The sequence below is a fragment of the Triticum aestivum genome, chromosome 2B, assembly GCF_018294505.1.
Source record: "Triticum aestivum cultivar Chinese Spring chromosome 2B, IWGSC CS RefSeq v2.1, whole genome shotgun sequence".
In the NCBI taxonomy this organism is placed as follows: Eukaryota; Viridiplantae; Streptophyta; class Magnoliopsida; order Poales; family Poaceae; genus Triticum; species Triticum aestivum.
Window position 1 is genome coordinate 380,817,298 of NC_057798.1, and position 25,861 is coordinate 380,843,158.

Sequence of the window (25,861 nt, forward strand, 5' to 3'; positions counted from 1 at the left end):
GACCTCTCGCACCCACTCCGGCAAGCGCACCTCTTCGTAGTGTTGTGTTCCCGTCGAGGACGTGGCAGAGAGCTCCACCGGCAAGAGCAAGAAATCTAGAGCTGCACCACCAGAGACTAAGAAGGTGTCCATCAAGGAGGATGGAACGGGAGGGGCTTTCACCATAAGCTCCACCCTTGATAGCAAATAAGAAGGCGCACTTGTCACTTTCTTGCGTGCAAATGTCGATGTGTTTGCATGGCAAGCATCCGATCCCCGGCGTTCCCAGTGAGGTGATTGAGCACCATCTTGCTGTCTGTCCTCATGCGCGACCCGTCAAGCAGAAGGTCAGGAATCAAGCTTTGGAAAGGCAGGAGTTCATCACAGAGGAGATCAGGAAGCTGGAAGCGGTAGGCTGGGTGAGAGGAGTACTCCATCCGACGTGGTTGGCCAATCCGGTGGTGGTGCGCAAGGCAAATGGGAAGTGGAGGCTGTGTATTGATTACACAGATATCAATAAGGCCTGTCCAAAAGACCCTTTCCCATTGCCACGCATTGACCAGATTGTTGACTCCACGGCCGGGTGTGACTTGTTACCATTCCTTGACGCCTACTCAGGGTACCACCAGATTTTCATGACGAGAGAAGATGAAGAGAAGACAACATTCATCACCACGTGTGGTACATATTGCTTTTTACGGATGCCTTTCGGGTTGAAGAGTGCTAGCTCAATGTTTGCAAAGAGCAGTCATAATTGGTTTTGAGCTCCAGCTACATAGAAATATGGAAGCTTATATGGATGACATGGTGGTCAAAACCAAGGACAAGGCAACACTTGTACAAGATTTGGAAGAGATGTTTGCAAATTTGCGCAAGATCAACCTCAAGCAGAACCCTGAGAAGTGTGTCTTCGGCGTTCCGTCCAGCAAACTTCTCGGGTTATTTGTGTCACAGCGTGGGATCGAGGCGAATCCAGACAAGATCAAGGCCATTGAGCAGATTGAGGCGCCTAGGCAGATCAAGGACGTGCGTCGGCTCACTAGCTGCATTGCCGCCATGAGCAGATTCATCTCCAAGTCTGCTGAGCGTGCCCTTCCCTTTTTTTAAAATCTTGAAAAAGGCGGGCCCAATGGAATGGACCCCAGAGGCCGACGCAGCACTGCAGGATTTGAAGAAATACCTCTCCTCCACACTGATACTGGTTGCGCCTAAACCACAAGAGCCGCTGCTGCTATATCTAGCGGCAAAAAATCAAGTGGTCAGCGCCGCGCTAGTGGCGCAGAGGGAGGTTGACGAAGGGGCAGTGGCAATGGTTGGACTGGCGGATGGCGAGCCAGAGCTCCCCCCGGCAAGGCCTGGTACCGGCAAGGCGAGGCCCCCGGCAGGGTCTGACATCGGCGGGATAGGGCCTGTGCAACCAAACGAAGAGGTGTAGAAGAAGAAGATGATGCAACACCCGGTTTACTTTGTCAGCTCCCTCTTGCAGGGGGCTAGGTCAAGGTACTCCATTGTGCAAAAATTGCTCTTCGGCCTCCTTATGGCCTCGAGGAAGCTGCATCATTACTTCCAATCGCACGAGATCACCATCGTCACCCGCCTCCCATTGCAACGGATACTGCATAACCCGGACACAACTGGGAGGATTGTGGAAGCGCCTTGGAGCTGTCGAGCTTTGGTTTGAAGTTTGAAAGTACTTCGACGATCTAGAGCAGAGTCTTGGTAGAGTTCATTGCAGAGTGGACCTCGACGCTCGACGAAGAGATCTAGGAGACCGCTCTTCCAGGCAAGGAAACAAGTCGCAACTGGATTATGTACTTTGACGGGGCTTTCTCGCTGCAAGGCACCGATGCTGGTGTGCTGCTTGTCGCACCCACCGGAGAGCACCTCAAGTATGTAATCAAGATGCAGTTTCCCAGGGAGATGTTGATGAACAACACTGCTGAATACGAGGGGTTGCTTGCCGGTCTCAGGATCGCGGCAGACCTCGGGATCAAGAAGCTCATCGTCAGGGGTGATTCACAGCTTGTCGTCAGGCAAGTCAACAAGGATTATCAAAGCCCGTTGATGGAGGCCTACGTAGATGAGGTGAGGAAGCTGGAGGAGTGTTTTGACACTATACAGGCGACCTTTGTATTTGGCGTGTTCAGTCGGCCAAGAATTCCAACAAGTTGACGCCGAAGTGGGAAGGCCCTTATTGGGTAATACGAGTCACCAGGCCCGGCGCAGTCCGCCTGGAGACCAAAGATGCCATTCCAGTGAGAAACTCCTGGAACATCGAACATCTTCGCAAGTTTTACCCATAAGGCGCAGTTTTCGGGCCCCCCGGCAGACCACCTTTTGTACAAGCCTTGCTGGCAAGGCATGTAACCCTCTATACAAAGCCAGGCGCAGACCCTGAGCATAAATAAATGAAGCGCTGGCGCCCTAAGTTATAGCATGCATGCTAGGTTGAGGTCTCCCTTGGTTAGGGTTGATAGTGCTTAGCGGCTACTAACCCCAAGCATAGAGGTCGAGTGTGCGTCTCTCTGTTCCTTTCCATCCTCTTTGGTTTGCAGGGCACATGGACATTTCTGCTGAGCTATTTGGAAGAAAGAGAACAAGCCGGCGCTCCAAACACAAGGGTCCAACCACAGCAAGCCAAGGTTGCCGGGGGCTGCAGATTCAGATAAGTTCTTTATCCCCTATTGTGCATTTCCGTATGGAATTGGCATGTATGAAACCTCGTTTTATTCCTAGGCCACCATGCTCCCCTTTTCCTGTACCCAAGAACTATTCCCTGCGTCGGAACTTGGTTGTAGTCGCGGTGACAAGGAAGCAAAGGAAGGGCCTAACCCTACTTCGCCCCTGCCTCCACCAAAAGCGTGAGTATGGTCGAATGAAGTAAGGGGACGGCAAGACCTATTGCCGGGCGACAATGTTTATCTTAAAAATAACAAGGATTCATTCCTTGGCATGGGCTTCGCTCACGCACAAAGAACCCGACAAGCACCCTTTCTTCATTAATACGTCCCATACAGGTACAGTTCATATGGAATGTAAACATAAGCGAGGGGATTACAAGTTTTTAATTTAACTAAGGACCGTAGGTTTACAAACTAAAAAGAGATAAGATGCCTGTGATCCCCGTTCTTGCTCCTTTCCTCCCAAGTGCGGCAGGTGAAGGCAAAAAGGGAGCAACGAGGAACGCACTGATGGAGAGCTTGACGAGGAAGGCCCTCGGCAGGGCGCGTGGCCGAGGGAGGCGCGACACAGTCAGTCAGAGTAGGAGTCGGTGTTCCCCCGCTCGACGCCCTCGTCATCGCTGTCGTTGTCCTCCTCATCACTCCCGCTTGAGGTGGAGTCTTCGTCATCAGAGGAGCTCTGTACGCAACACTCTAGGCGAGTTCCGAAGTCCCCAAAGACCTTGACGGAGAGCAGGCCGTTCTCCATTAATTTGAAGTAGAGAATGAGCCCCTCCATCAGGCTGTGGATATGAGCAAAGGTCTTCCATTCGCGACAAAGATACATGACGTGAGGGGCGGGATAGTCGACGTCAACCCGCATGCCGCCATTCCTGCAGCCCCTCATATGCAATCTCAAAGTCTGTGGCGGGTCGAGCTCCATCTCCCGAGCGAATGGAGCAGGGAGACGAAGGCGATGACGCACTGGGCGGTGTAGCCTGATGAAGAACTCGCGGGACTAGTCCCCGGCGTGGCCCTCCATTAGGGAAGGGACCACTGACAGAGGCGTGGCTGTAGCACCGCCCCGTCCTCCTCCTCCCTGAGCAACACGGCGACCTCGGCCTCGCCCCTCCCCCTCTCTCTCGTGGCCGGCTCCACCGTCACAAGCTCTTGGGAAGGAGGGATGCGCTGTCGAGCGGAGACCCTCGACGCCACCGTCGAAGTGCCAGCGCGCCCTCTCGCCATGGAAAAAGGAAGAAAGGAGCCAAGGTGGAAGGAGATGGATGATGAAAAATTAAGAGGTGCCATCCCCCTCCCCCATTTCTTATAAAAGGGCGGGGTCGGGGCTCAACTGCCCCACTCAACCAATCTGGCCATCAGGGGCGCAGGGAATCGAGACCGACTCGCTGCTCCAATCAGCGGCGACCCGGTTTCCCGCCTCGTCATTTAAGGCCCATGCCCCCCGCGCCCATCGCCTACCATCTCCGAGGCATGGGGGACATGTGGCGAGCAAGCAAAAATCAAGGGGACGAGTGAGGCAACCGTTTTCCACCCCGTGATCGTGGGGCACGGGTGCCTTGAAGGCCACAACCCGAGTCCACTCAGTAAATGAGCCGCGCCCCTGCGTTTTCCTATTTTTTATGGGGAAGGAGCGAGCCGCCTCTTTACCACGATGTGACGCATGAGGGCTGGAACCGTCCCGCGCACGACCCTCAACGTCGCGCATTCAACATGGGTCGTGGGGAAGCGCAGCGGACAAAGAAGTTACCATGGTAAAAATCCGCCACACCTGCCCGTGCACCATTCTGGGCCTAGCCCAACAATGCGTCGCGCTTATGTGTGGCCCAGGCCCGGGGGCTCCTGTCGGTGTACAAAAGTAGGGGCTCTCTTTTGTACCCCTTTACTTGTGCACGGGCAGTTAGAGCCGCGCCCGCGACCAAACTTAGTAGGGCAGAGGAGGGAAGCCAAAGGTGCAAGACAATCAAAGCAACACCAAGACCAGAGACGCAAAAAGCAAGAGAGCGAGGTAGACTCCCCCGGCAAGACCCTTGCCGGGGCAGCCTCCGTAGCCCCGACAAGAGCCTTGCCGGGGCAACTTGCCCAGCGCCAGCAGAGCGCGCCACCCTTGAGCCCAAGGGTTCCAACACCATCAACCGCATTGGAACCAAGGCTCGGGAGGTACCTCCATGGTGGAATGCAGATCTTCATGAAGATCATAAACATGCAAAGATCAGATGAGGACCAGAAGACGATGATCATCGGCAAGATCTTTGCCGAGGAAATCCATGAGACCTCCGGCAAGATCCTTGCCGGGGACGACCGTGACGCCACGACAAGACCCTTGCCGAGGACGTCAACAGGGCTGTGGCCAGGCCCAAATCTGCCAAGACTCCACCGCCGTTCCCATGCAGCTGCCAGCTCAGCCAGCTAGGCAAGCACCTGCATGGCGACGTGCGGCCTCTAGACCAACTCAGCAAGCACCTGCATGGTGGCATGAAGATCTTTGAGAAGACTCTGCCACCACAGCAGCCCAGCAGCCAGCCAACGTGGCACTGCGACGCCTCATCAGCTCAGACGCGCGTCAGAGCCAGGTGAGGCGGCGACAGCTGGGACGAGCTTCCTTGCCGTCCCCGATAAAGTAAGAAGGGCACGTCAGCAGCGCATTAAATGCATTTGTCCGACGGTTCTACAGGATAGACTCAGCCACTGTACACCTTTCCACCTCCTGTGTGCCACTGTGGCGACCCCTTTTTTCTATAAAAGGAGGCGCAAGGCGTAGGGGGGAGGGATTCGGATCTTTTGAACGAGTCACGTACCATAACTAGTTCAAGAACTCAAGAACCTCAAATATACTCCAAAGTAGGACTAGGGTATTACGCATCCTTGTGGCCCGAACCTGGGTAAACGATCTTTGTGCTGACTCCTATACCCGCTCTTTCCACAACCTCGCGCCCGCCGACCGTACTAGGGATTCCAGTGATCCCATAGGTGTCGTTTTCCACCGAAAATGGTTGTATTCTTTGAGTCACTTGGGATTTATATCTGCTGATCACTATCAGGAACTTGAAAGACGAGAAAACCAAGCTTTATCCCTCAACTACGAGGGGAGGTAAGGAACTGCAATCTAGCTCTGCACTTGATTCTCCTTCTGTTTTGAGTAAACTTGCGACACCTAAACCTGCTTCTGCCATTAATTCTGATATGTCGCATGTTATTGATGATGCCACTTCTGCTATGCGTGATGCTTATGATGAAACTAGTTCTATGCTTGATAATACTGTGCCATTAGGTGAATTTCTTGATGAACAACTTGCTAGGGCTAGAGAGAATGAAATTATTGAAACTGATAATACTGATGAAAGTGATGATGAAGATTCTGCCCCTAGATATGAATTGCCTGTTGTGCCTGAGGGTTATGTTATGGATGAAGAAACTGCTAGAGATTTTCTTGCTTGTAATGATAGATCTGATCTTAAGAAATTATTAGCTAAGCTGAAAGAAAAGTCTCTGAATGCTAGAATGAAATATGACCCTGCTTTTGCTACTTCACCTATCTGTATTACTGACAAGGATTATGATTTCTCTATCTATCATGAGATAATTACTTTGGTTGAATCTGATCCTTTTTATGGCTATGAATCTGAAACTGTTGTGGCACATCTTACTAAATTCAATGATATAGCCACCCTATTCACTCATGAGGAAAAAATTTGTTACTACTATATCCTTAAGTTATTTCCATTCTCATTAAAGGGTGATGCTAAAATATGGTTTAATTCTCTTGATCCTGGTTGTGTGCATAGTCCCCAGGATATGATTTATTACTTTTCTGCTAAATATTTCCCAGCTCATAAGAAAAAGCTGCTTTAAGGGAAATATATAATTTTGTGCAAATTGAAGAAGAGAGTCTCCCACAAGCTTGGGGAAGGCTTCTCCAATTACTTAATGCCTTGCCTGATCATCCTCTCAAGAAAAATGAAATACTTGATATCTTTTATAATGGACTAACCGATGCTTCCAGAGACCACCTGGATAGTTGTGTTGGTTGTGTTTTTAGGGAAAGAACTATTGATCAAGCTGAATTGTTATTGAATAATATGTTGACTAATGAAAACAATTGGACACTTCCTGAACCAACTCCTAAGCCAACTCCGAAGAAAAGGGGTATTCTATTTCTCAGTCCTGAAGATATGCAAGAGGCAAAGAAATGTATGAAAGAAAAGGGTATTAAAGTTGAAGATGTTAAGAATTTACCGCCTATTGAAGAAATACATGGTCTTGATAACCCGACACAGGTAGTAAAGGTAAATTCTCTCTATAGATTTGATGAAGGTGATATTCCTCATTATAAGTCTGCTAGTCAATGCTTGTATGAGTTTGATAATTTTATTGTTAAACAAGAAAACTTCAATGCTTATGTTGGTAGACAATTGATACACAATGCTTATATGATTGAACACTTGAGTGATTATATGTCTAGAGTTAAAGGTGTACTTAAACTTTATTAGTAAACATGCTTCCATGGTTACCACTCAAGCAGAACAAGTGCTTAAAGCACAAAATGATTTGCTCAATGAATTAAATAATAAGAAAACTGATAATGTTGTTAGAGTTGTGACTAGAGGTGGTAGAATGACTCAGGAACCTTTGTATCCTGAGGGCCACCCTAAGAGAATTGAGCAAGATTCTCAGAGAAATAATGTTGATTCACCTAGTCCTTCTAAAAAGAAGAAGAAGAAAAATGATAGGACTTTGCATGCTTCTAGTGAACCTGTTGTTGACACACATGAGAATCCTAATGATATTTCTATTTCTGATGCTGAAACACAATCTGGTAATGAACATGAACCCAGTGATGATGTTCATGTTGATGCTCAACCTAGCAATAATAATGATTTAGAGGTTGAACCTGCTGTTGAACTTGATAGCCCACAATCAAAGAATCAACATTATGATAAGAGAGACTTTGTTGCTAGGAAGCACGGTAAAGAAAGAGAACCATGGGTTCAGAAACCCATGCCTTTTCCTCCTATACCATCCAAGAAACAGGATGATGAGGATTTTGAGCACTTTGCTGAAATGATTAGACCTATCTTTTTGCATATGCATTTGAGTTATATGCTTAAAATGAATCCTTATGCTAAGTACATGAAAGATATTGTTACAAATAAAAGAAAGATACCGGAAGCTGAAATTTCCACCATGCTTGCTAATTATACTTTTAAGGGTGGAATACCAAAGAAACCAGGAGATCCAGGAGTACCAACTATACCATGCTCCATTAAGAGAAACTATGTTAAAACTGCTTTATGTGATCTTGGAGCCGGTGTTAGTGTTATGCCTATCTCTTTATATCATAGACTTGATTTGAATAAGTTGACACCTACTGAAATATCTTTGCAAATGGCCGATAAATCAACTGCTATACCTGTCGGTATTTGTGAGGATGTGCCTGTTGTGGTTGCAAATGTTACTATTTTAACGGACTTTGTTATTCTTGATATTCCCGAGGATGATAGTATGCCAATTATCCTTGGTAGACCCTTTTTGAATACTGCAGGGGCTGTTATTGATTGCAATAAAGGCAATGTCACTTTTAATGTTAATGGTAATGAGCATAGGGTACACTTTCTGAGGAAACAGCCTCAAGTCCGCAATATCAATTGTATTGGAAAAATTTCAACGATTACTATTTGAGGTTTTGAATTTCCTCTTCCTACTATCAAGAAGAAATATGATATTCTTATTGTTGGGGACATGCATATCCCCGTTGAGGTAACTTAGTGCTATTCAAAGATTCTCCGGTTTCATGCGATTCAGAATGAGTTTGTTAACAAGACTTGATCAACCTTGTTAGTGGATTCCTTTTGATGAGCATGAGATGGATGAAGTTAGAAAGCACAACTCTGTGTACCCTCCTTTTACTTTCTGTTATTTAGATTACATAAATAAAAAAATAGTATTTTTCTGTCTGTTTTCTGATTTATCCTTGCAATAAAAATACCCCGAAAATAAAAGTTCTCCAAATGTCCCGAAAATGAAATATGATTCTTTGTAGAATATTTAAGAATATTTGGCACTAAGAACACATCAGGGGGGTCACACCACTTGTCCACAGGGGTCCAGGGCGCGCCCTCCCCCTGGGCGCACCCCCTGCCTCGTGGGCTCCATGTGGCCCCCTCCACTTATTCCTGTAGCCACACACTTCGTCTTCCTCCAGAAAAAATCACCGCACAGCTCAAACTCGTGTTCTAGCTCGTTTTGCTATGATTTCAATCTCCTTGCTCAAAGCTTCATTCATGAAATTGTTTTGGGGGATTCTTCTTCGGTATGTGAGTCCTCCAACAGTCCAATTAGTTTTTGTTCTAGTGTATTTATTGCAAATTTCTGCTGCTAAGGTGACCCTGTTATTGAGCTTGCATGTCAAATTTATATGGTCAAAAGTAGTTCTAATGCATGATATTGCCTCTAGGCACTTGTGGGAGTAGTTGCTATCAATTTTGTTGAGTTTGGTTCACTTTTATTTTGAGTAATTAAAAATTTTCAGAGAAAGAAAATGATGATGATATTGTTGAGGGGCTCTTCGAGCCGAAGCTTGAAGGTTAAGGAAAGTGAGGAAAATAAGAAGCCCAAATATAATCTCCCTCGCACTGCGGAGGTTCGGCCGTGTGAATGGCCTTGTGATGAGTTCTTGAAGGCAGCCGAGATTCATGATGATTTTTATCATTTGGCAGAGAATGCAGGCTTCACCGACTTCCTCCACGACCAGCGCGAACAGTATCTCCTACTCACTAATATTTTCGTGCAAAATTTTTACTTTCATGCTAGGAAATCACCACCTTCAGTTGAGTTTCGTTTATATGATGAGGTTAAGAAGATGCCATTATATGATTTTTGTCGGGTCTGCAAGATACCCTTTGAGGGCAGCATAGAGGAACCACACTGTAATGATGTGGAGGGGTTTATTGATATGATTGCTGTAGGGGAAACGAGAAAAGTTTCAGGTGCAAGAATTACTAGCATACGTTTTCCTATTTTACATTACTTTTCAATATTTGCTAGTAGATGTTTAATTGGTCGCGGGAACAGTGGAAATCTTAGTGCACCTGATATTTGTATTTTGCGCCATGCTTTGTTTTGTGATACAACTTTCAGTTTAGGTGTTGTCATTGCTAAGCGATTAAGTCTGAACCGTACAAAGGGCCCCATCTTCAGTGGTATCTTTGCTTCGCGCCTTGCTGCACACTTTAATATACCCATTAGGCATTATGAGAAAGAAGAAAAGTTGTTGCCCTCTATTTTTCTAGATTATAAGAGTATGATAGCACATGATTTTATTGTTAAAAATAAGAAGAAACTGCTTAAGTATAATTTGATATTTGATAAAAATTATTGTGAGATTATTACCTTGCCCGCGCCCTCTTTGTTTAACATATTTTCAGGCAAGCACCTCATTTTGCCAGAGGACATTCATGCATACTTGAGCGCGACACCTGCTCCATAGGATGAGCCAGAGCCACAACTTGACCCTTATCGATAGTTTGTTTATCAGTGGGATCCGGAGGAGATTGCTAAGCAGTGGTACCCTGAGGACCCTCCTCAGTACACCGAAGAGAGTAGCTTTGATCCATGGGCATAGACCAACTTAGGCCAAAAGCCTAAGCTTGGGGGAGTATGTATTTCTCGCCGACATTACATTCATGTTCACACACTCATTCCAGTTGTCGGTGCTCATACTTTTTCATTATGCTATCCATGCAAGTTCATTTTCTTTTCTAAGCCTTCTTCTTGTGTGTTTGAAAAGTCTTAAGAAACCCCCTAAAAAATAGTTATAGTTTTTAGCTAGTTTACTTTTCATGCTTGTAGTAGTAATTAAAAGAAAACCCAAAAAGATTTTTCGTTCTTCTTTTGCTTGTTGGGAGCTTTCCCATGTAAATAGTTTTATTTCTTTTCTTTTCTTTGGGGGTCGAGAGGAGAAGACCATGATGAAAATGTTGAGTGGCTCTCATATGCATTATTGTTGATCTAACACAGAGCCCATATTACCTTGTCTTCTCCCTTGAATTAAATGCTTGCAGATTCTAGCTTAGTCCAATGCACATGCACTACTATTATTATCCACACCGTTTGGTCGTGCGAGTGAAAGGCAATAATGACGATATATGATGGACTGATTGAGATGAGAGAAGCTGGTATGAACTCGACATATCTTGTTTTTGTAAATATGATTAGTTCATCGTTCCTGATTCAGCCTATTATGAATGAAACATGTTCGCAATGACAATTAGAGATTATAGTTGCTCATGCCATGCTTAATTAGCTAGGAGTTTATAATGGTTTACCTTGCGTGCCAACATGCTATTAAAATGGTTGTGATGTGGTATGATAGGGTGGTATCCTCCTTTGAACAATTTGAGTGGCTTGACTTGGCACATGTTCACACATGTAGTTGAAACAAAATCAACATAGCCTCCACGATATTTATGTTCATGGTGATTTATATCCTACTCATGTTGCACTCATTGTTGATTAAACTTAATGCATGTTCATGACTGTTGTCGCTCTCTAGTTGGTTGCTTCCCAGTCTCTTTCTAGCCTTCACTTGTACTAAGCGGGAATACTGCTTGTGCATCCACTTCCATAAATCCCAAAGTTATTCCATATGATTCCACCATACCTTCCTATATGCGGTATTTACCTGTCGTTCCAAGTACATTTGTATGTGCCAAACTCTAAACCTTCAAATGAAATTCTGTTTTGTATGCTCGAACAACTCATGTATCAACTAGGGCTATGTATATCTTCCATGCTAGGTGGGTTATTCTCACGAGGAGTGGACTCCGCTCCTCACTCACGAGAAAATAGTCGGTAACCGGGATGCCCAGTCCCATGCTCAAATCAAAATAATTGCAAACAAAACTGATGCGGAGCATCCTTCGGTCATCCCCATGGACCTTCCATCGCCTCACCAAGCACCAAGAGGACCCATGACTAGAGCACGAGCTAGAGCTCTCGAGACCGAGGTGACTTCTCTCCTTAGTGATATCTCATACGATCCTCTCGAGACATGGCTACTACCTCAATCCGGAATGTTGTGCATGATTAGGTACCAAGAGGACCCTCCCGAGGATGCACATGAAGATGGTCAAGACCCCAAGCCCATGGAAGAAGAGAACCAATGGAAGAAGGCAAGAACAACCTCCAGGCATCGGACATCCGGCCAGGACCCCGAACATCCGGCCCCTAGAGATATACACGACCAACCCTCTACAGAAGAAACCCCAACAACTGGACATCCGGCGTACAGCCCAGACATCCGGCACCCACCGGAAATCCGGCCAAAATCCCGACATCCGGCACTGGCATCCAGGGAGCACAGAATCTTGTCCTGTCATCCTGGACATCTGGCGACCGCCCCGGACATCCGGCGCATCACGAAGCAGCGGACATCCGGCCCCTCCAAGCGGACATCCGGCATCACCCATCCAGAGAGCAGAACAGCCGTCTGCGCCATCCCGGACATCCGGCTCCTCAACCCGGACATCCGGCGCCTCGCGAGCCACCGGACATCCGGCCCTGCGCCCGGACGTCCGGCTTTCCCAGCGCCTGCGCGCGCATGTTGGACTGAGTCCATGTATCCCTTCGCCCCTAGCCTATATATAGGACTTCTCCTCCTCACTTTGAGACCTAGCATTGTGATAGCTCATTTAGAGATAGAGCTCTGCTCATCCGTTCCGGATCTACTCCACGTGAGGGAGCGTGCCTCTTTGGAGAAGATCCATTCGGATTCAAGGCCTCCATCCAGAGAAGACAATCAAGACCTCCTCACGGAGAAGAACGGTTCCCTTTGTATCCTTCCTTTGTTGATTTTGGATCATGTGTTACCTTATGTTTTCGGTGATCTAGCCCTTGTGTGATCGATTACTTGCCGGTTGTGTGATTCTCTCATTTCTCCCTGTGTTTTCCCTTGTGTTTTCCCTGCGTTCTTCGTGTTCCCTCGTAGGATCCACTCCAAACGTGAAAGATCGGCCCCTAGGGTTCCACCCTACATCATCTTGGTATCATGAGCCACGTTGATCAGATTTTTGGAGCCCCTACCCCGTGTTTTCTAGCTTGATTTTGTTGTTTTCGTCCTAAATCTGAAAATCCCCACCAAAAATGACCCCAATTTTTTTTGTTATTTGTTGGTGTGATGAAGTTTTGTTGGATTGGATCCACGGATCTGCTTTGCATCGAGTTGATCTAGCTTTCCCCCTTCTCTCCCACGATTTCCATCCACCAATTCGTCTGAATTTTGCCCCGGAGTTGCGATTTTCCCGTGGAGTTCATCGTGTTCGTCCCCGATCCAGAGCCCGGACATCCGCCTCATGTCCACCGGACAACCGGCGTCCCGGACATCCGCCGCTGTCCCGGACATCCGGCCCATGGGAGCGGCAACTCCATTCCCCGTGCCCATTTCCGCAGACTCTCGCCCAATTTTGCCCCAGTGTCCACGCTTACTTCCGCAAACTCCCAACGCTTTCCACAAACACCACCACCGCTCACCGCTACCTCCTATGTCGATTTTGACACGTTTTGGTCTTTGAGATTTTGGGTTGTGGTTCCCGTGTCCTATTGTGTTTCGGCTATATAGGTACGGTTTGACGTCACCATCACCACCGCTCATCTCCATCGACTACTCATCATCGCCAAGGACGATAACTTCGACGACATCTTTGTCATACCTTGCAATTGCATTGATACCCCACATGGCCTTACTTTGGCGTAGCTTACCCATCGAGACTAGCCATTGAGTATTGCCGGCAACGTGACTTGTGCACATTAGTGATCATACTCCATAGCATACATACCATACCACCGTGGTGCATATCTTGGCATCAACTTGTGTGTCATAAAGTTGTCATAGCATACACAATTGCTATCTTGGTTCGTGAAGTTTTGCATGAGAAAAGAGCTCAAAAGTGAAAGAGCCACCCAAGCTTTTAAGCAAAGAGGAAAGATAAGCAAAGAGCTTATAAGCAAGAACCATAGCATCATACTACATTAAGATTGTCATATAAGATCATTTTGGATCATAGCACCGAAATACCATACATATAGCATACTTGGTATAGAGGTCGTTGCATTTTTGCCTAGTAGGTTGTGCACAAGTTTCGTATCCGCCTATTGTGCAATCGTGCTAGCGTCTCTCTAGTATTGTGCAACAAGAGCATTTTCGTGGATTCCACATTTTGGCTCACTTTTGGTTTGCACAATCCCATTTATATATTTGCGTGTGTGTTCCCGTGTCCCACTACTTGCTTGGTATACTTGTTGCATTTGCAAATTTGTGAATCTTTTCCAACATTATTGAATCTCACTTTCATGCATCAAATTTTGTGCCACCATCCTAACCAAGCTCCACCATAAGCTTTTACTTGTGTAGGTGTGAGAACCGACAAGAATTAGTACCAATAGTGTTATTTCATTGTCCGCATTTGAGTGAACTTGATTCATCATCAACATCGGTCAAGGTACATTGGTATAAGTTCTTCTCCTTCTACCACTCACATTTTGCTTGGAATGATGGATAGGCCGAGTACTTCTACCAACCCACTCTTCATCGAGCAAGACGACGACATGTCATCATACGTCACCAAGAGCCACCTCTTCAGTGCACAACGAGCATTGCACCAAGAGCAACAAGCAATGAACGACCGCATCGACAACCTCGGCACCGACTTGCGACTCTCCGAGCAACGTACACGAGACTACTTCGACAACAAGCTCGACACGCACAAGCAAGAGAACGATGCAAGGATGGACGAGATCCGCACCTTGTTGGTGAACCGGCCTCCTTCTACATCATCATACTCAAGATGGAGCCACTCAAGTCGACACTCCGACGACTCCTTCTCCAGCTCAAGTACACCGTTATGGAACACTCTTCGACGAGCCGCGCGTCAAGAACATCATGCATCTCGCAACCCGCTACACATCAAGCATTCACAAGAGCAAGCCGATGAGCAAGTCCCTCGTCCTCAATCAAACCAAGTCGCTTTTGCTCAAGCTCAAGAACGACAATGACTACGGCGGCAAGAAGAAAAAGAACGAGCGTGTCTACACCAAGAGCAACAAGACGCCGAGGCTCAACATCTTCAACAACAACTACGTGAAGCGCAAGCTCTTGAGGCGCAACGTGCCCTTCAAGAATCAAGTCGAGCTATCACCAACCGCAATTGCGAACGACGCAATCAAGAGGAAGCCCTTCGAGAAGAAATCCAAGAGCGGAACTATCAACCGCGTGTGCAACGTCAAGCTCCACAAGCTCCTTCACAAGCTCGTCAAGCCCCACCTCAACCTCAAGTTCAAAAAGAGCAAGAGGATCATGGACTTCCTCCACGCCAAGAGCAACATGAGGATGATTACCCTCCACGGCAAGGGCGTCATCATGACCATCGCCAACAACACAATGAAGAGCAACGCTATGGCAAGCTCAAATTCACAATGCCCAAGTTCAATGGAAGCAATGATCCCGCAGAGTACCTCTCATGGGCATTGAAGGTCGACAAAATCTTTTGTTTACACAACTATGAGGAAGAGAAGAAGATCACTATGGCATCAATTGAGTTCCAAGACTATGTGCTTATATGGTGGGAACAAGCCCTTGAGCGCCGACAAGCAAGAGGTGAACTTCCAATCACCACTTGGGCTCAAATGAAGGATGTCATGCGAGCATGTTTTGTGCCAACCTACTACAATCGCGATCTCTTCAAGAAGCTCCGACTCCTCAATCAAGGAACAAAGAGTGTTGAAGAATACTACAAGAAAATGAAGATAGCCATGATTCGAGCCAATGTCACGGAAGATGATGAGCAAACAATGGCACGATTCTTGAATGGGCTCAATATCCCATCAAGAAGATCGCCGACTTCCAACCCTACTCCAACCTCATTGAGCTCATGCATCAAGCTACAAAGGCGGAACGTCAAGTGCAATATGACTTCAAGTACGCCAAGTACTCATCCAAGACCTACGGCTTCTCCAACATCCAAGCTTCAACAAGTCCTCCAACATCTACATCAACCAAGCCTTCTCCAAGCAATGACGACAAGTCAAGTTACAAGAAAACTTCGGCAAGTTCAAGTCGTCTTCCTCCTACTACAAGCAACTTCTAGCTGCGTGCTTCTTCATCTACTCCGACCGATGAGACCGTCAAGACAAGCTCCTTCAAGTGTTTCACTTGCGGTGGCCGAGGCCACAAGTCTTATGAATGCACAAACAAGCGCACCATGATCCTCAACGACGATGGCACCTATGACTCCATGAGTGATGAGGAGATGGAAGCTCTTGAGCAAGTGGCCATGCACCGGCGCATGAATGAGCATGAAGATGATCAAGTCTTTTGTGATGAGGATTCGAGCCCCGCTCTCGTTGTCTCCAAGGTCTTGACTCTTCAACATCAACAAGAAGAAGACCAATGATGCCACATCTTCCACACCAAGGCCGGCATCAATGGAAGGTCCGTCAAGGTCATCATCGATGGAGGTAGTTACCACAACTTGGCAAGTGAAGAACTATGCTCCAAGCTTCAATTGGTCAAGAGGAAGCACCCGCACCCCTACAAGGTTCAATGGCTAAGTGACTCCGGCACTATATGAGTTGAGCATACGGTCCAATCTCCTTCAAAATTGGTGCCTATGAAGACACTTTGGAGTGTGATGTGGTCCCGATGACCGTTTGCCACCTCCTTCTTGGTAGGCCATGGTAATTGGACCATGGTGTCATCCACAACGGGCGCACCAATCACTATAGCTTCAAGATGAAAGGGAAGTAATATGTGCTACAACCTATGTCTCCTAGTCAAGTGATAGCCGACAAGCAAGCCACCCATCATGGAGAGAAGAGTGAGAAAGTGATCCACCCAACAGTGAGTGAGAGACACAAGCCAAACTTGAGCGCCTCTTCGCCTAGAGAGAAAAACTTAGTCCTATTTGCCACAAAAAGTGAGATGAGAGAAGTGTGTGAGAACCCATCAAGTGTTATGCACTTTGTCCTTGTGTGCAAGGATGGAGAACCAAAAACTAACACCTCTCATGAGCTACCTTTAGTGTTTCAATCTCTTTTGCAGGAATTCCAAGATGTTTTCCCCGATGAGCTACCTCCGGGTTTACCTCCACTTCGAGGCATTGAGCATCGAATTGACCTCATCCCCGGAGTGCCACCTCCAAACAAAGCTCCATACCGTGTCAACCCCGAAGAAACTAAGGAGATTCAACGGCAAGTACAACAACTCGTCGACAACGGTCATGTACATGAAAGCTTAAGCCCTTGTGCCGTTCCCATTATACTTGTGCCTAAGCCCGATGGAAGTTTCCGCTTGTGTTCCGAGTGTAGACCTATAAATGCTATTACCGTTCGCTATAGGCATCCCATTCCTCGCTTAGATGATATGCTTGATGAGCTTAGCGGAGCCAACTTTTTCTCAAAAATTGGTCTTAAATGTGGCTATTATCAAATCCGCATTCAAGAGGGTGATGAATGGAAAACTGCTTTCAAAACCAAATTTGGCTGATACGAGTGGATAGTTATGCCTATGGGTTTATCGGAGGCACCTGGTACTTTCGTGCATCTCATGCATTATGTGTTTCGCCCTTATATTGGAGTCTTTGTTGTGGTTTACTTCGATGATATTCTTGTGTTTAGCAAAACTATGAAAGAGCATCTTAATCATGTTAGGGCCGTTTTGCAAACCCTTCACAAGGAACATCTTTATGCCAACATGAAAAAGTGCACATTTGGTGTTGACAAAGTGATTTTCTTGGGTTTTGTTGTATCTTCAAAGGGTATCCATGTTGGTGAATCTAAAATTCAAGCAAATTAAACTTGGCCCCAACCCACCAATTTGGAACAAGTGCATAGTTTTCTTGGTCTAGCAGGTTTTTATCGATGCTTTGTGAAAGACTTTAGCACTATTGCCGCTCCTTTGCATGCTTTGAGTAAGAAGAATGCTCCTTTTGTTTGGGAATCTTTGCAGTTCACCGCTTTTGATGAGCTCAAGTCATTACTTACTCATGCTCCAATTCTTGCTTTGCCCAACTTTGACAAAAATTTTGAGGTTCATTATGATGCAAGTGGTACCGAAATTGGCAGAGTTTTGATGCAAGAAAAATGAGCCATTGCTTATTTTAGTGAAAAACTCTCCGCTGCTCAACTTAACTATCCCATCTATGACAAAGAATTGTACGCTTTAGTGCGTGTGCTACATGTTTGTGAACATTATCTTAGACCTCATGAGTTTGTCATCCATACCAATCATGAAACGCTTAAGTACTTAAAAGGTCAAACTAAGTTGAACAAGCGTCATGCCAAATGGAGTGAATTTATTGAATTTTTTCCCTATGTGATCAAGTACATTAAAGGTAAGGAAAATGTAGTTGCCGATGCACTTTCACGCATATGCACGCTTGTCACTAAACTTGAGTTGAATGTTATTGGCTTTGAGCACATAAAAGACTTGTATGCTAATGATCCATCTTTTGCAACTCCTTATGCTAAATGTTTGACGCATACATCTTGGGAACAATATTACATCAAGGATGGTTATCTCATGAGAGCTAACAAACTATGCATTCCCGAGTCTTCTCTCCGTTTGCTCCTTTTGCAAGAGGCTCATGGAGGCGGACTCATGGGACATTTTGGACGCGACAAGACATTTGCCACGCTCTCCAAGGACTACTTTTGGCCCAAGATGTTCTGCCACATCTCACGCTTCACCACCCGATGCTCTACATGTCGCAAAGCTAAGTCTAAAGCTCAATCCCATGGTCTTTACATGCCTCTTCCTATTCCTTGTCAACCTTGGGAAGACATTAGCATGGATTTTGTACTTGGTTTGCCTAGAACTCAAAATGGCAAGGATTCTGTGTTTGTTGTTGTGGACCGATTTTCTAAGATGGCACATTTCATTCCTTGCAACAAGATAGACGATGCTTCACACATTGCAAATCTCTTTTGTAGGGAAATCTTGTGTCTCCATGGAATATCAAAGACAATCATCTCTGACCGCGACGTCAAGTTCTTGAGTTACTTTTGGAAGACGCTATGCGCCAAGCTCGGAATCAAGCTCTTGTTCTCGTCGGCATACCATCCTCAAACCGACGGCCAAACGGAGGTGACGAACCGTACACTCTCCACTCTACTTCGTGTGTTGATCAAGAAGAACATAAAGGAGTGGGAGGAGTGTCTACCCATCGCCGAGTACGCCTACAACCGGGCAAGACATTCGACGACCGGCAAGTCCCCCTTCGAGGTCGTCTACGGCTTCAACCTGTTGACCCCATTGGACATTCTACCTCTTCCTCTACAAGAGCACACCAACCTCGATGCAAGTGCCCGTGCAAGCTACATCAAGAAGATGCATGAAGATACAAGGCACACCATCAAGCGCCAAGTACAATGACTCGCGACCAAGCTCAACGTCAACACGCATCCCATGATATTCAACACTGGAGACCTCGTGTGGCTATACCTTCGCAAGGACCATTTCCCCAACGAACGCAAGTACAAGCTTCTACCTCTAGCCGACAGACCCTTAGAGGTGCTAGCATGCTACAACAACAACACTTACAAGATCGATCTCCCACGCGACAAGTACAACGTGAGCGACATCTTCAATGTCTTCGATCTCTCCCCGTACCATGGTGATGAGGATTTCGATCCGAGGTCGGATCTTTCCCAAGGGGGGGGGGGGAGATGATGCGGAGCATCCTTCGGTCATCCCCATGGACCTTCCATCGCCTCACCAAGCACCAAGAGGACAAATGACTAGAGCACAAGCTAGAGCTCTCGAGACCGAGGTGACTTCTCTCCTTAGTGATATCTCATGCGATCCTCTTGAGACATGGCTACTACCTCAATACAGAATGTTGTGCATGATTAGGTACCAAGAGGACCATCCCGAGGATGCACATGAAGATGGTCAAGACCCCAAGCCCATGGAAGAAGAGAACCAATGGAAGAAGGCAAGGATAGCCTCCAGGCACCGGACATCCGGCTAGGACCCCGGACATCCGGCCCCTGGAGATATACACGGCCAGCCCTCTACAGAAGAAATCCCAGCGACCGGACATCCGGCGTCCAGCCTGGACATCCGGCCCCCACCGGAAATCCGGCCAAAATCCCGGATATCCGGCCCCGGCATCCAGGGAACACAGAAGCTTGTCCTGTCATCCCAGACATCCGGCGACCGCCCCAGAGATCCGGCGCCTCACGAAGCAGCGGACATTCGGCCCCTCCGAGCAGACATCCGGTGTCGCCCATCTAGAGAGCAGAACAGCCATCTGCGCCATCCCAGAGATCCAGCTCCTTAGCCCGGACATCCAGCGCCTCGCGAGCCACCGGACATTCGGCCCGACGCCCAGACATCCGGCTTTCCCAGCGCCTGCACGCGCATGTTGGACTGAGTCCATGTACCCCTTCGCCCCTAGCCTATATATAGGACTCCTCCTCCTTACTTTGAGACTTAGCATTGTGATAGCTCATTTAGAGATAGAGCTCTGCTCATCCGTTCCGGATCTACTCCACGTGAGGGACCGTGCCTCTTCGGAGAAGATCCATTCGGATTCAAGGCCTCCATCCGGAGAAGACAATCAAGACCTCCTCACGGAGAAGAACGGTCCCCTTTGTATCCTTCCTTTGTTGATTTTGGATCATGTGTTACCTTATGCTTTCGGTGATCTAGCCCTTGTGTGATCGATTACTTGTCGGTTGTGTGATTCTCTCATTTCTCCCCGTGTTTCCCTTGTGTTTTCCCCGCGTTCTTCGTGTTCCCCCGTAGGATCCACTCCAAACGTGAAAGATCGGCCCCTAGGGTTCCGCCCTACATCAAAAACTCCCCCAGGATTGTTGTTAGTTGGAGGCACCCATTGTTTCGGGCAAGCCATGGATTGATGCTTGTTGGTGGTGGGGGAGTATAAACTTTACCATTCTGTTTGGGAACCGCCTATAATGCGTGTAGCATGGAAGATATCGAGATCTCTTCGTTGTTATGTTAACAATGAAAGTATACCACCCAAAATATTATTTATCTATATTTCAAAACTCGAGCTCTGGCACCTCTACAAATCCCTGCTTCCCTCTATGAAGGGCCTATCTATTTACTTTTATGTTGAGTCATCATCCTCTTATTAAAAAGCACTAGTTCGAGAGCACCGCTGTCATTTGCATCCATTACTATTAATTTATATTGAGTATAATTATGGCTGGATCTCTTTTACCATGAATTACAATGTCCAGTCAGTCCTTGATCTTCAGATGTGCTCTGCATTTATGTTTTGCGGTCTGAGAAAGGGCTAGCGAGATACCATCTTGTTATGTCATATTATGATTGTTTTGAGAAAGTGTTGTCATCCAAGATTTATTATTATTGCTCGCTAGTTGATTATGCCATGAGTAAATATGAGACCTAGATGTTATTGTGAATGTGGTTAGTTCATAATCTTTGTTGAAAACTTGAATGCTGGCTTTACATATTTCAACAGCAAGAGCAAACAGAGTTTGTAAAAGTTTTTCTTCATCACTTTCAGTTTGTCAACAGAATTGCTTGAGGACAAGCAAAGGTTTAAGCTTGCGGGAGTTGATACGTCTCCATCGTATCTACTTTTCCAAACACTTTTGCCCTTGTTTTGGACTTTAACTTGCAGGATTTGAATGGAACTAACCCGGACTGACGTTGTTTTCAGCAGAATTGCCATGGTGTTATTTTTGTGCAGAAATAGAAGTTCTCGGAATGACCTGAAACTTCACGAAGAATATTTTTGGAATTAATAAAAAATACCGGCGAAAGAATCAAGACCAGGGTGCCCACACCCTGTCCACGAGGGTGGGGGCGCGCCTGGCCCCCTGGGCGCGCCCCCTGTCTCGTGGGCCCCCTGAGGCTCCACCGACCTCAACTGCAACTCCATATATTCACGTTCGGGGAGAAAAAAAAATCAGAGAGAAGGATTCATCATGTTTTACGATATAGAGCCGCTGCCAAGCCCTAAACTCTCTCGTGAGGGCTGATCTGGAGTCCGTTCGGGGCTTTGGAGAGGGGAATCCGTCGCCGTCGTCGTCATCAACCATCCTCCATCACCAATTTCATGATTCTCACCGCCGTGCATGAGTAATTCCATCGTAGGCTTGCTGGACGGTGATGGGTTGGATGAGATTTACCATGTAATTGAGTTAGTTTTGTTAGGGTTTGATCCCTAGTGTCCATTAAGTTCTAAGATTGATGTTGCTATGACTTTGCTATGCTTAATGCTTGTCACTAGGGCCTGAGTGCCATGATTTCAGATTTGAACCTATTATGTTTTGATGAATATATGTGAGTTCTTGATCCTATCTTGCAAGTCAATAGTCACCTACTATGTGTTATGATCCGGCAACCCCAAAGTGACAATAATCGGGACCACTCCCAGTGATGACCATAGTTTGAGGAGTTCATGTATTCACTAAGTGTTAATTCTTTGGTCCGGTACTCTATTAAAAGGAGGCCTTAATATCCCTTAGTTTCCAATAGGACCCCGCTGCCACGGGAGGGTAGGACAAAAGATGTCATGCAAGTTCTTTTCCATAAGCACGTATGACTATATTCGAAATAAATGCCTACATTACATTGATGAACTGGAGCTAGTTCTATGTCACCCTATGTTATAACTGTTGCATGTGGAACCGCATTCAACATAATTATCCATCACCGATCCAATGCCTATGAGCTTTTCACGTATTAATCTTTGCTTAGTTCCTTTACCGTTGCCGCTGCTACAATTACTACAAAACTGCTATTGTTACTTTTTCCACCGTTACCGTTACTTCCATACTACTTTGCTACTAAATACTTTGCTGTAGATATTAAGTTATCCAGGTGTGTTGAATTGACAACTCAACTGCTAATACTTGAGAATATTCTTTGGCTCCCCTTGTGTCGAATCAATAAATTTGGGTTGAATACTCCACCCTCGAAAACTGTTGCGATCCCATATACTTGTGGGTTATCATCGATCTCGCACTTGTGCACTCCTTCATAGTCTCCCTCCACTTGGCCCCTCGCACCATCTTCTACCCCCATCGGATTTTTCCACAAGTACAATCTAGCAGTCTCCATGGTTGAATTTAAGCATAATGCACAAACCTCAAAACACAAGTGCTTCTCCTTTGTTCTAGAATCTTCCATATCATAACTGCCCAAAAAAAATTTCTAGTTGAATTGCCATTATTTGTTTTTTACTTTATGCTTTACAGTGCACAATTCCATGAATCATATAATAGATTAAGGGCTTATTTGATTCAAAGGATTCTCAAAGGAATTTTGGTGGATTCTAATCCTTAGGAATTTTTCCTATCTTGGTTGTTTGATTCGTAGGATTGTAAACCATAGGAATTTTTCCATAGGATTCATTTGCACTAGATTTCATAGGAAACTTTCCGTCCACGCAAACCTCTTTGAAAGAATCCTACGTTTTTTCTATGCACAATCAAACACTCGTACAATCCTGTAGGGTTCAAGACGACATTCCACTCTAATCCCATGCTTTTCCTATTCCCGCGTTTTGGAAATCCTATGAATCAAAGAGGCCCTAACTTCTTTATAAAAACTAATTGATTTTGAATGAGATGAACTATAAGAATTAAACGAACGTCTACATCATGCATATATGACTCAAAGCTTACATGCTATAGTGTGGTATTTATTCATAATTTGGTTGCCAAATCTGATGTGTGCAATGCACGTGTACCTTACTAGTACTTCCAGTATGTGCAAAACACGTAAATTAGAATTCCAATGGCATGATACACAGTGTCTCTATTTCAGTTCATGAAGCCACGTGGCACATGTGGAGGCGTTGTCGCGACCTCCTTGTGTGGGTTGATCACAGTGACGTGCTGCTGGTTCTAGAAGAATGTACTCGTCCTCTCTTAGGCACACTGGCAGTACATGCACGAAGCGAAGATGTGCATGCACGCACTCATTCCCTCACACGCACATGCGAGTACATGGTGGGACGCATTTTTGTACGAAGATACACCCCATGTGATAATTTGACGCGTGTAAAGTCCTTCACTTCATTGATGGTCAATTAATACAACACATGCAAATTGAGTGGATGTGAGGGAGGAAGTAGTTGAGAAAGACATTACTACTCCACTGCGTGCATGCGACTAGTTAAATCATGGGTTGCTACTTCCATTGGTCTCCTTCGTATTTTGTGCCAATTTTGAGTAACATAATATTTATGCATGTCATAAAAAGTGGCACAAAAAAGGGGCCAATAAACCAGGATGCAGACAACATGATCAATTTTTGCCAGGGCTACTGTTGGTGGAATTTGTATTTAAATATGGACGGAGCGGAGTAGTACTATCTTTATCTTAGCCTCGTAGGGCTCTCCCAGCGCCTAGGCTCGCCTCCCCACCTCGCCCACCGGATCCCGCCATGGATAATCCCTTAGATCCCAAGATCCCGCGGGTTGCCCTCTCACTATGGCCCGCAACACTGCTGCCTTTGAGCAAAACCCACATGCATTTTAGAGGGGATCCATTTCTCTAGAATCACAGATCGGTGGCGCCGGAGGACATGCCAGAGCTGCGTTTCAGGTGGCGGGCAGCAAGGGCAAATTGGATCGAGGAAGCGTCGGATCGATTGAAGAGAAGTTCGAAGGAGCTACGCCTGGCACAGCACAAGGCGGAGGTGCAAGTCGATCTCAGGGGAGAGACGCTGAGGGATGTCAGCATCTGGCAGCGTCGCGTTTATTTTGAGCTAGGGCTCATGGCAGAGATCATATTCACGGAGTCAACTGGGGAGGAAAAAATGCGCATGCCTGCGAAATGGCATGAGCAGCCGGTGCAACTGTTCAAATAGGCGGTAGGAGAAGCCAAATCTCAGGAACAACTGCGGCGGCGCCACTGGGCATGCATCGTAGGCGAGGTGAGCTGCCCTCCTTCCCCGCCAGTGATGCAGTGGCCTACTCAGTTGCTGTTGCAGTGAACTTGCGGCGCCATGGCAGTTTGCAACCGTGAAAATCACTCCATCTATATGTATTGCATTCCTATGAAAATACTTGGTTGTTTGGAAAAAGATGGTAATTGATTTATCACTAGTTTTTTGAATGCTTGGTCGTGACAATCACCCGAAGCCACAACCAGAAGTCTCCATCACGTAATACTTACGGTCGGTCACACCAATAGATGGTCGGTCGGACCCACGACATGCATCGGCTTGGTCTGACATGTATGACCAGTTACATCACTGACTTGTGCGACCGCATATGAGCAGTAGTACTTGAAATTTGTGTTCCAGGAAACTCATCGGGAGCCGTTTTGGGCCTCGAAACCAAAATCATCAATTAATCTTTATGTTGTTCCCATCACATTCCAAAGTGTATAGTATAATTAAGTGCAAACCTGCTCACACCTAGTACGTATCAAACCTAAACGTGTTCCCACTATGCAAGTTTTAGTACTAGTGCTAGTACTAGGTTATAAAAAGGGGAACTAGTACCTAGCCGAAAATCACTCTACCTCTTCCTCCTCATAAGTCTTTCTTGTTCGTCCATCCTTGCCATGGCCGGTGTGTAGAGTTCTAGGATGAGAACTACTCGTAACAAGGGAGCGGCAACCAAGGCCGTAGAAAAAAAGAGAGGGCTCGCCGCCTCATAGAGATCTCGAAAGATCTCTCACAGGCAGGCGAGTGCTCCCAGGAGCGCCCTAGCCATGGAGGCGAGTGCTCCCAGGAGCACCCTAGCCGCGGAGGCGAGGGCTTCCAGGAGCGCCCTAGCCGCGGAGGCGAACATGCCGAGCTGGAGGCGCTGGAGTCATTATCCCTTGACAACATGCCCGATCGGCTCAATAAGCAGGAGGAGTTCATCGACAGCTTGGTGGAGCTGCTGAAGGAGAGCCTCAATGAGATGCCCACTGAGCTCAATGAGCAGGGGGAGTTGACCGCCGGCTTGTTGATGCTGCTGAAGAAGAGCATTGCCTCGGATAAGAAGGCGACCGGTGAAATCCTGCAACTTCAGGAGGACAAGGCGAAGCTCTGCACAAGCTCGACCTGCTGGAAGAAGCTGCATGAGAAGAGTAGTTCCTCGACGAAGATGCTGCATGCCCTCATCATGGAACAGAAGGAGGAGTTGGCGAAGCTCCGCATCGGGCACCCATCTGCTGTCAAGGTACATAATGCGGCGTGGAACAGATGATGAAGG